The 11,738-nt window shown below is 52.1% G+C and overlaps 1 long non-coding RNA gene across 1 annotated transcript; it reads right to left on the bottom strand.

The window, feature by feature from the left end:
- Positions 1-1,200: 1,200 nt before the first annotated feature.
- Positions 1,201-2,991, bottom strand: LOC114206967 (uncharacterized). Its single transcript, XR_003608765.2, has 3 exons — positions 2,927-2,991; positions 2,240-2,327; positions 1,201-1,337 (listed from the first exon to the last, which is right to left on the bottom strand). It is a non-coding gene; the product is annotated as an uncharacterized LOC114206967 (long non-coding RNA).
- Positions 2,992-11,738: the final 8,747 nt, after the last annotated feature.

The following is an 11,738-nucleotide window of genomic DNA, read 5'->3' as shown; positions in this document are numbered from 1 at the left end:
GGAGGAATGGGACTCGTGGCCCGAGTCACAGTGTCAAGTCAGGCCAGGGAAGGGACCTACCGAGGGAGGTTTTGGAGCAGAGCCAGGGTGAGGCACCTGGGGCCACGTGGAGGAAGAGGTGCCCACCCTGCACCTGCCTGAAGGCGACAGTAAGTGCCTCCCTAGGTTTTGCGTCCTGGCGCTGCTCACTTGCCTCACATGTGTCCTGGCCTTGGTGTGGAGGATATTTCTAACCCTGAAGGAAGTAGTTCACTTCCCTGGTTCATAAGCCCAGGAGGCTTTTTAAAGAGATACCAGTGCCACGGTTTCACCCGCACCAATTAAATTAGAACCTTTGGGTGCAGAGCCTGGGTTCCCACGTCCCAGGTGACTCTGTTGTGGAACCGTGGTTGAGAGTGGCTGGTCCGAGGGCTCACACTGGGCCGCAGGTAATGGATGCCTGCTCTGCCGATGTCTGCTGCAATTTGGCCACAGCTCAGTGATCTCTGTGCTGACTTGGCCCCTCCAGGATTTTCTCTGGCCCCACATAGACCTGAGGTCTGGCTGGACTTCCAGGCAGACTTACCCAGGCCTTCGGATCTTGGCCGCAGTGCCAGGCACCCCCACTCCCAACTCCCCAGCCAGACTTTTAGCCAAGCTCCTCCCCAGCCTCTAGGAGCCGCAGAGCTGCCCATGCCAGGCGGCACTTCCTGTGATGTGGCCGCAGACAACCCCGCGGTGGCGCAGGGAATGGGCGAGGTGGTCCTTGCAGACGCCGGGAAGAGGACAAAGTGTTTTCCTCAACTTACCGAACACGTCTCCCCCAGACTGAAACCCGGGTGGTGGCGGGGGGGTGGAGACCCAGGGCCGGCCTGACTGGCTGACGGCCCTCTCTGTCAGCCCTTTCCTCAGAAACGAAGGGATGGGCTTCTCTTCCTCCTCCTGCTTCATGGGGGCCATTCATTGACAAAGTTCCATGGTTGGATCCTCCAGGCCTCGAGAAATTCCTCTCTGCTTAGCATGTGACTCTCAAGTCTCAAGCCGATGGTCACTTTGGGGACTCACAAAAATCGAGTGCGACAGTGTAAGCTCGGGAATGGCAGCGACGGGCGCTTCCCCGGAAACGGTGACACTCCCTGCTACCATGAGCGGGAAGCCCCAGAACAAGACTCATAGGTTATAGAAGCACCTTCTGAAAAGATTGCAGCGCATTATCTCCACTCTACACATTTTGTGCCAAGACTCAACATTTTATACAGAGCCTCGGGAGGCATAAGCCTCTTTTCCGGGTCTCCACTCATTCCGTCGACATTGGAGAGGCAGGGAGAAGGGGGGATATTTTTATTCCCCCCTCCAATCTGTGCAATGAGACAGAGGAGGGAGTTAAGCGACTCCGGGGGCCCTGAGGGCCGGGGGGTGGGGTGCGGAATGGGGTAGTCAGGCCAGAAGGACAGAAGCAGGGGCTCTGAATTGGGTCTTGAGTTTCTGTTAATGTACTTGATTTATTAGCCTCCTTAAGCCTTTGAGTAGATCTGCTATATCTTGAGAAACTTGAAGTCTTCGGCTCAGCTGTGAAAACTGAAAGATGCATGAGCCATCACTTCTTAAACCTGGGTGAGCAGTCTGGACTGATTTCATGGGGGTCAGCTTGCTTGACTCTTCCCCCTCCCCCGCCCCCACATTCTGTGGCTCTGTCAGCCCCTTCTGCAAATACTCCTGTCGCAGGCTGGTCCAGGCTCACCCCTGTCTCTGCAGAGGGCTCATCCTGCTTCTCCCTGCTCTCTTCCACCCTGCCCCACTCGCCCGCCCTCTTGTCCACGGCCAGGCAGGGCTTTGTGCCAGCCCACAGGCCCTGTGTCTAGAGCTGCGCAAACACCACTAAGCCCTCTGGGCTTCTAGGAGCTGGGCCTGCCCTCCACAGGAGATTAAGGGTCCACCGTGAGTCAGCAGCCCTCCTGGGCTTGAAGCCCAAGGCTCTTGGCTGGGCCTCCATCAGCTGAGACATTCCCTGTCCCCTCCTCCCACCCTCTCTCCTGTGCACCCCTTCTCCTCATTCCCTTGGAACTTAGGTGGGCCTCTGCCCCCACACACAGGGCTGTCAGAGACCTAGTGTGTCTCCCTCCCTACCCCATCCCAGCTCTGGAACTGTCTTGCTCAAAGCTCTTGGTCTTGATGGTTGGCCACGTCTATAAGGCAGAGAAGCCTGGGCTCGGTGGCAAGAGTGGCATTCCGGAAGAATGGGGGTGTGGGGTGTGAGTACCTCCTCTCCTGGGCTGTGAGTCTCTGGGTTCCAGGCCGACACTGTGAATCACAGCTACTGTACGGTGTGCTGAGTCACCACCAGGAACCTGGGGAGACAGAATAGGCCTATTTTAAAAAAGATCTGCTGGTGTACCCAGGCTCTTAGAAAATGCTGGATGATTATTGCCACATATAGGTATTGGCCCGGGGTGTCCAGTTCTGTAACAGGCAACTCCTCTAATGAGGGGCCTAGACACCACGTGTGCGGCCCCACCCTGGCCACGGTGGGGGTGTGTGTGGATTTCAGGGGGTAGGGTGCCCCTAGCCACCACCGGGGGAGTGTCGTGGACCTGACCTTCGCTTCTTGAGGGGAGAAAGGGGAACTGCAGGAGAAGCCCCCAGCACCACCTTCAAGGGACAGAGACAGCACCTCTGTGTCAACTACTCTCTGAGTCACCTACTGTCATTCCCACTCACGGGAAGAGAGAAATCTGGTGCGTAAGAGTAACTGGTTCGAATCTCCACCTTCTTTGTGATCCACGAATTTTTAGGTGTCGATAAACAGAAGTCCCCAAAGCACTCCTTCTGGTGGCGGATGACCTCCTCCTGATCTCCTAGCCAGTCAATGAGCCTTTAGCGGGCTATGGACCGTAGGCCTCGGAGCCACCATGCTCCTAGAGATCACCTTGTCCAACCCCTCACTTACTGATGAGCAGACTGAGACTCAGAGCAGGGACAGGACTCGTCCAGGTTGCAGAGCTAAAATCGCAGGTGCTCAGCCCTGGAGCGAACGCTGTGGAGAGGAAGTCAGGTAAGACACAGCCTCTGCCCTCAAGGAGTCCCGGATTTGCAGGGGAAGCAGTCATTTGCCAATACAGTAATGATACAGGTAGAATGTAACTAGGTGCATAAAAAATTGAAATGAATTTGCATGAGAGAGCAAAAATGCCAGGTCACTCCTACACAAGGAATCAGGACAGGTATCATGGGGAAGAATATTAGAGCTGACCTTCCAAAGATGGGTTACATGGACACTCAGGGACAGGAGAAGGGGGAGGAGTTGTGCAGATAAAAGGAACAGCTTGAGATGGGGTGGCCCAGGAACATAGGCCATTTCGGCTTGTGGTACAGGATGCTGAAGCTGAATAATGGCAGGTGGGGGAGGGAGGGGGCTGGGGGAGGGCGACTCAGGGGAGGGAAGATCTGGAATGCCCAGGGTGAGAAATAGAAACTTTATCATCATTACTATTGTCTAAAAGCACCGGGTGGCGATGTGCCAGGCATTTTACTGAGCAGTATTAATCATGTAATGCAGAGTCTGCACTTTCTAGGAGCTTAGAATTCCAAGACAAAGAAAGAAATTATGGACAGATAGTAAAGACACATATTAAACATATGCATAAATCAAAAACTGTTTAACACGTAAGTATTTAAGTGCAAGTAAAGGAGTAGGTGCATTTAATGGGTCAGTGAGGGAAGGAGCCATCTGGGAATTTGTTCCTGGAAGGTCTGTCTCTGTCCTCAGCCTTCCCTGGGCTCTGCAGCTCTGAGAAAGGCCCAGAAGGGCCAAGACATCAGTCTTAATATCAGACACTGGCTTTGTCTTCCAGATGGCTGATTTCTGATATAGAACTGTCTCTGGAGCCTCCCACTCATTCTCATTAATTGATCCAGTCTTCTACTATGTCCATTCCTGAGCTCAAAGCACACAGGAGACACAGCTTGGAGGGGGCAAGGGATCGAGATCAGGGCCACTGAGTACAGTGGTGCATGTGATCCACTGCACAAGAGGGAGAAAGTGGGAGTTGAAGTCCAGACCTCCCGCTTGCTTCAAATCAAAAGAGTGGAGGGGCTGTGTCCACCTAGAGCAGGGGGTGCCTGTTTCTCATCCATACAAATGCGTCATACGGGCTTGTGGCTCTGACAGGGATGGGGCCAAACACCTTCTTCAGACAATGCTTTCTGTCTTAGCCCTCTCCTCCACCTCCCCCCATGGGACATGGGAAAGATTTCCAGCCCGATGCTCTGGGCCAGGTGCCAGCACGGAGATGACTCTCAGCCACCCAGCTCTCCACACCGGGCCCCTAGCTCATTTTATGCTTCATTAGGCTGGAGATGTGAGAAAGGGCAGAAGAAAATCTTTGCTTAAATATATCAAAGAACAAGAAGGAGCCACATACGTGCTCTAAGCACCTACCGGGTCAGTCCCTTTCCGCAAACTGTTAAACAGACCTCTGACTCTCCCGGTGCACGGTGGCAAACACAGCACTCACCACTTCATTACATGGTGAGTTGGAAGCCCCTTGGAACCCCCAGTCAGCAGCAATCACCCCTGCCACCGCCTGTCCCCCACATACCATCTCTGCCTGGAGCTGTCCGGCCTCTGAGCGTTTTAAATGACTGTGAGCTCGGCATCCCCCAGACAGCCTCTTCTATTGTGAGTGCGCTCTGGCTGTGTCAGCATCTCCTCTCTTTGTTCGGGTGCTGTTCAACCCCTCAAATTTCCAGTATTAGCTCTGGTTCTCACCCTTGTTGCCATACAGATTTGTAAGTAAGAAAAGAAAAAGAAAAAATGACACTGTCCCCAAACTATTTCTTCTTACTCCTCACTCATCTGTCCCTGTACCATAAGAAGCAGACCTCAATACTCGCAGCCCAACTGTTGCCCATTGCCCATGCAATGTGCCATTCTTTGCCCCGTTCCTATTCTCAGCGCCTATTCTCTTGTGCTGCTTTCCTGATTATAGGCTGGCAAGACTCATTTGGATCTGACCTCCTTAAGCACTGGTTCCTGACTTCCTTCCTTAAAGCCCCCCACTCCTTTGTTTCTGCTCCTCCACGCAGCTCATGATCAATACCTTGCCTGGATCAGTACCAGGGCTTTCATGAACAGTTGCACAGGTTGTGCATTGCTCTGCTGCACATCAGCGTCTAGGCCTTATTTTTATTCCTTCAAGTCCCTGCTGTGGCAGTCAGTGCCCCTGCTGAGTTCACTGGGTCCCTTTTGGGGGGGGGGCAAGATATAGGCAGAAGAAAATGAGGTCTTCTCTGGAGTCCCTTGGTCCTCCAACTACCCACCGACTTTTCTCGCACGGACTGTGAAATCTCAGAGGGCAGAGTACATGTCTTGCCTGTCTCTGGGTCCTGAACAGCAGATTCCAACACAGGGCCCTAACCGCAACGTTCAAGAAGTGTTACTTGAACACCTGGGTAAATGAATAGGTCAGTGAGTGACGGAAGAGTAAGATTTGACTGCTTGGATGACAGAGGTGCTATTGAACTGCAGGAAGACGGGAACATGGGCGGTGCCTAAACTCCCTCTGTTTGAGAGACTCTGAAGGCCAAGGCAGGGGCACCTGGGTGGCTCAGTCCATTAAGCAGCTTACTCTGGATTTTGGCTTAGGTCATGATCTCAGGGTTGTGGGATCAAGCCCCATGTCAGGCTCCACGCTCAGCGCAGTCTGCTTGAGGACTCTCCCTCTCCCTCTGACACTTCTCCTCTCTCTCTCTCTCTCTCTCTCTTTTTCTCTCATAAATAAATAATTAAGTCTTTAAAAAAATAAAGGCCAATGCACTTTCTGTGTCGGTATTAATAAGATTTCAGCAAAGGGCTGGATCTAAGACACACACCTCAGAGAAGTAGTTTTCCCATAGGTCAGCAATAACCAGCTCCAAGACCCAGCAAATTCCCCTTGTCCCCCAGGCTCCCCCTTGTGCTACCCTGGGAATGTAGGGAGCAGCCTACATCCAGCCTACCCCAGCATTTGTGCCTTTTTCTGGCCTGCATGCCAGAAATGGGGTTTCTGGGTGGCCTGCACGTACCCAGGGGAAAGCCTGGGAGGTCTGAAGTTGCAAAGGAGACCCTCAAGCTGGAAGTTTTCTGTGGGGGTTCTAGGACTGTCTATTGCCCTGAGGAATGACAAGCCAGACCTTCTCTGCCACTTTGGCTTTTCTTTTTCAGGAGAAAATAAAATCAGAGTAGGATGCTGGCAGGGTCCGGGCAGTGTCTCACCATAAAAGCAGCCGAAGAGAGTGGAAATGCCCTCTGCAATGGGAATCCAGATCTACCTCGGGTTATGGCCCTGGCACTCTTCACTTGAAGAAGCCACACACCTTTCTCGTCTTCACTTTCTTTACCAAAAAGGAGTATTCCCTACCTCCTAAGGACCAGGTAAGTGCTTTGCAAACTACAGAACAATGGAAACAGAAAGTAAAACGGCTGCCATGGATGAGAGCTCCCAGCCGCCTGCTGATGAAGCCACAGGCTGTGGCCAGCTCCCTGACCCTCCCCAGGGTGCATCTGACCCCGCACTAACCCTACACCGAGGCCCCACACAGGCCTCAGGCTTTGGGGAACTGACCCTACGGAGCTACTTCAAACCCCTGTGGACTGATGCGGTTTGTGAGGGCAGGCACGGGAACACAATAATCTTGCAAGTGTACCCGAACTCAGTTTCCTAATCCATAGGCAGGCCTGGATTTCTCTGATGGGTTTGTTTCAATTCCAACTTCTACTTCCTAGGGTCTGAGGAGCAGCGATTTGGGGGTATCACCTCCCTCTCCAACGGAAAGATGGTAGTCCATCCCCCGGGGCCTTGAGGCAAAGCCTCATGCCCCTGTCGGGGAATGGGTCTGCCCAGAAACGGAGCTGGCCACCTGCAGCAGGTCCCGGCTGAAGACCAGCCCCTGTAGAGTTTGGGTAGGGGGTGGAAACACTGGGAGGGAGGAGAGCGAGCCGAGGAAGGAAGCCTCAGTAGTCCAGGGCATGAAGGGGAGCAGGCAGGAAAGGGAGGGACACAGGATAGGTCAGGGAGTGAGGATGAGGCAGGAGGGAGGCAGAGGCTCTGGGAATAAGGCCCTGGAATGATGTGGTAGTATCTCAGGTGTCAGGTGGAGGGGGAAGTCTCCCCCCCCCCCCCGCAGGGCCCTTGCTTTTGGGGGCCTCCCAGAGGTCCCATGGGGAAACGAGCCAGATTTCCACCTGACTTGGCCCCACTCTGTTGGGAACTATGGAAATTCTGTGCTGGCTGACTTTAACTATTAAGTCCTCTCTGCTTCGGAGGAGCCATGCCCCCAGCAGACAGGCAAGTGTATGTTTCTGTGGGTGAGTTCCTGCCCGGTGGGGAGGAGTTTGCTTAGGAAGTGGGCTCGCTGCTCCCTACATTCCTGAGCTGACAGAGGCCTGCCCGCCCCCCCACCCCACCCCACCCCACCCCACCCCACCCCTGCAACCAGGGCCAGACCAGCAGCTGCAGGGTGCCGGCCCCAGGTCCCTTGCTGGCTCTCGACTGACACAAGCCCGAGTGTGCACACACACACACTCCTCGCCCTCAGCTCCATCAGACCAGGCACCCGGGGGCCAGGGTCCCTATAGGAGTCCCGTGGGGAGCCGTGGGGAGAGCCTGCAGCCCCTGCCCAGGGATTAAAGTGTTGGCTGCTGTAAAGCCCAGCAGCAGCCCAGCTGTCCCTGTACGCCCGCCCAGCCCACCGTCCGGAGCGTGTCGTCTGCGCACGACTCCCAGGGTGCTGCTGAGGGCTGCGCCACCACCTCGGTGGGGAAGCTCCGGCTTCATCTGCTCTCGCACATCTGCTCTCCTGCCAGGGAGCAGCTGGAAGGGGATTACCTCTGTGTCCGCTCGCCCTGGGAAGCCCCGCGTCTCCCTCCGAGGAGTCCACATGCTCCTTCCTTGTGTTCTTTGGTCCTTCCAAGTGGCATGAAAGACCTTTAGAAGCTAGTGTGTGTACAAAATGCCAGCAGGAAAACCCCAGGTTTCTGCTTTCTGAGTGGAGAGGGGCAAAGCTGGGGCTAAAAAATGGATATAGTGTTAAGGAGAGCTTCATAGGTAAAACAACGCAGGACCCCATAACCTGAAAGCTTTTGAAAGGACAGCTGGAGCCAGGGCTTCTGACTATGCACACATTACACGCCCCCCACCATAGCCTCCCAATGCCCAACATATAAATCGGAGTAATAATAACGTCCCCTTGTCTTGAGTTAGGGGTACGATCGGCCACTCTTCATATATTATCTTAGTCAATCCTACCAAAAATCCTGGGTAGGTAGTCATCTCTCCGTTTTACGGAAGAAGAAACTGAGGCTCACAGAGATTAAGTAACTTGCCCAAAGTTATAACTAGTGGGTAGAACAGCTAAGATTAGAACTTCGGACTGTCAGACTCCACGTGGCATGCTTGCCCCATTTTTACACCAAAGAAAAATTTTTAGTCAAGCGGAGATGGTTCTTTTCATATCTGCGTGTTCTTTCTGTGGGTGGATCAGAACAGAGAAACACATGGACACAACTAAGCATCAGGTCAAACTGACCTCCCCTCCCGGCCTTCCAGGCAGCAGGTGGCTTCTGAGCATGTCCGGGAGCAATGCTGTTTCCAATCAGTCCAGGTACCAAAGGCTCACAGGGATGTCTGCGGAGCTTCGAAAAATCCTCCCACTTGCTGCGCCTTCATTTTACCAGTGGTCAAAAACCAAAACCAAAACACAGACATTGAAAGCTTAAGAAAAATGTAGGGAAGAAAAATTTACAATTGATAAAATTCTATTTTTTTTCTTTTCTTTGAATTGGGATAAAACTGATAGGATTCTCATTATTGTGGCAGAACACTTTTTCCACTAGATTTGATCTCGGAGTCTAAGGAGAGAAGGTAGGGCCCCCTGGAGACTTCCTCCCCAGTGTAGCACCTCTTCTGGTCAGCAGTGATTGGGAGACCTGTATGTGCCTTATAGTTCGCAGGTCAGAGAGGACTTCAGAAACAAGAAGCCGGGGGGGGGGGCATTTGATCCATCTATGTCCAGACTCCCTGTTACTACTTCCAGTGGGGGGAACACTTCCATTCACTGTGATTGCTTCCGCAAACCAGAAGGGAGACGGCGGCTTGAGAGGAAGCCAGGCGTGGAACATGCCACACACACTCAGGGATATTTAAACCTGCCCAGGCCCGTGGAGTTAACCTCTCCCTGCAGTGACCTCATGGGGACAAGATGTGTATATCTGGTGCCAGGATGAGGCTGTGGCTTCACACAAAAAAAGTCTATGAGCTTTGAAAGAACTCATGTCTCTAATCATAAAGCCGTGACCCAGAGAGTACACACCCAGAGTGGATTTTGGCCTAATTGCCAATGTGGCCATCTTTATTGATGACATCAACCTGGTTCCGTTCCATTCCACAAATATTTCCTGAGTTCCTACTATGTGCCAGCGCTGAATTAGGCATCGGGGATGCAGATATAAACCAGCCATGCCCTCTGACCCAAAAGAGCTCATTGCCTCTGGGAAAAGAGATCACAGAAGTTGCGTGAAGAGGGAGCGCCATTGGACAGTCAACAAATGTGTTTTGAGGACCCACTAGGTACTGAGCATGCAGAACTAGGGATTCCAAAAAAGGGCTTGGGGAGGACATCTGACGGCAAATTGACTCACTTTTTGATCATATAAACCATATTCAGTCCAGTTTTATGGACAAGTTCTTATCATTTAGGAACTTTTAAAAATGATTTTAATGCCTTTTAATTTTGATTTTTTAATGTCTGTCTTGCCAGACTGTTAAGCTTCACAGGGGCTGGGCTACAGATATGCCTTGTGCACAGTATGTCTCCAATGCTGAGACGGTGTCTGGTCTAGTGAGTTGTCAAGAAAATCATGAACCTGGGGAAGCTCGCAGACTGTGGGGATGGACATGAGATGCAGAAGGAGTAAGGAACAAAAGTCCTGCTCACCAATTATCCTACGAAGCAAAGTTCTCCCCCCCCCTCAATTACACACACACATACTACAGTCAATTAAGGGCATAGGATGAATTGTGGGCTTCAAACTTCCACGGTCTTCAAGCTTTGAACCATCAAATGGCAGATACCTTGGTTGGATCTCTCAATATCCCTTCAACTTCCTTTTTCTTGCCATCTGCAGCATAGAGTCTAGAAATCTAAAACACTTACCTAACTCCCCAGCTTTAGTTGCCGCTAGGGATGGTCACAAGAGTTGGCACAAAGACTGGAGGTAGAGCGGCCATCCTGCAACCACGAGGACAAAGCCACACCCAAGCTAGTCAGGCTCAGAGGCAGTACAAACCCCGGGGTCCCGACAGACCTTCTCAGAGCTGCAATACCAGCCCTGGACGACTCACCCATGGGCGTCTTGTTACAGGAGGCAAAAGATCCCTTCATTGTTCAAGTCGCTCTAGTTGGCGCATTTTACTTGTATCTGAGCACAAGCACTAATACGTATAAACTAGCACGATTGGGCACTTCACAGGTGCCAAAGGCTTTCTATTCATTAGCCATCACACTGAGAGGCACAACTAGCTAACATTTATAGAGCATTTACTTTATGCCAGCAACTATTCCAAGCTATTTACCTGTACCAACTCTTTACTCCTCATTTGTTATCAATCCCATTTTACAGAGGAAGAAACAGGCTTGGGCAGGCTATGTAGCTTGCACACATCTGGGAAAAGACAGAACCTTGAGCTGAGCTCTTCACCACCCCCATCACCCCTTGGCATGTCCTCCCAATCTCTTCAGTGAAGTCATTCTCAAACGGTGCCCCCCCAGACCTGCAGCATCAGCACCCCCATTGGAACTTGTTAGAAGTGCAAATTCTCAATCCCCCCCAGAGACCAACTGAATCAGAAACTCTAGGGTTGAGGCCAGCACTCTGGATTTTTAACAAGCCCGAAAGGAGTTCCTGATGTGTGCTAAGGCTTGAGGAACCACTGCTTTAGAATATGCGGAGAACCTTTGTTATTCTCTTCTGGACATTCCTTGTTGCACCTGCTGTCAGTCTCCTCCTTAGGTTCCAAATCTTGCAGGGCTTTCTTGATCCTGGGTGCTAGCCGATCTCCACAGCCGTCTTTATACATGAAGAAAAAGGATTCTTCGCTGTTATGGCCCCACGTCTACCTCGGGTCTCAGGTCTGTAGCCACCTACACTCCGTGGTGTCCCAGCTCTATCCATGCAATCTCAGGACCAAGTCCTTTTAACTGACATAGCCCAGCCCAGCACCACCCCCGGCTGAATCAGTTCATTTGCTGTTCCAGGCACTCCAGTCTCTTCCTCATTCACGCCAAAACAGCTTCCAGATTCCATCCTGGGGAGCCCCATCAGGAGCTCCTACTTTCCTCTCAGCTCTGTCTTTGGCTCTGGTGGCCTTTAAGAGTCTGAGTTAGGGCCTGGAGCCACACAGGTGCTTCTAATGTCCAGGTTTTGTGATTTTTTCACAGCCCCAGAGCGAGAAGGGGCCTTTGGTACCATTCAGTTCAAAATCCCTGATTTTACTGGAAAACTGAGGCCAAAGGAGAAGAAGTGATAGGTCTACATTTATCAGAAAGTTGATGGAAGAATGAGGTAGAGCCCAAGTCTGCAGGGCAGGACGCTGCGTCTCTGACACCCAAGAGCAACTTCATGTCACCAGCTCAAGACACATGCCTAATAATTGTTTGGGGGGCAAATAGGCCCAGCTGCATTAGCTTCTGTTGGACAACATTCAAGATCAAACTCTGGACTA

Source organism: Eumetopias jubatus, unplaced genomic scaffold (assembly GCF_037043125.1).
Source record: "Eumetopias jubatus isolate StellerSeaLion01/CBP00866 unplaced genomic scaffold, mEumJub1_p1.0 scaffold_1, whole genome shotgun sequence".
Taxonomy (NCBI): domain Eukaryota; kingdom Metazoa; phylum Chordata; class Mammalia; order Carnivora; family Otariidae; genus Eumetopias; species Eumetopias jubatus.
The sequence above is the reverse complement of the archived record's forward strand: the minus strand, read 5'-3'. Positions and strand labels throughout refer to the sequence as shown.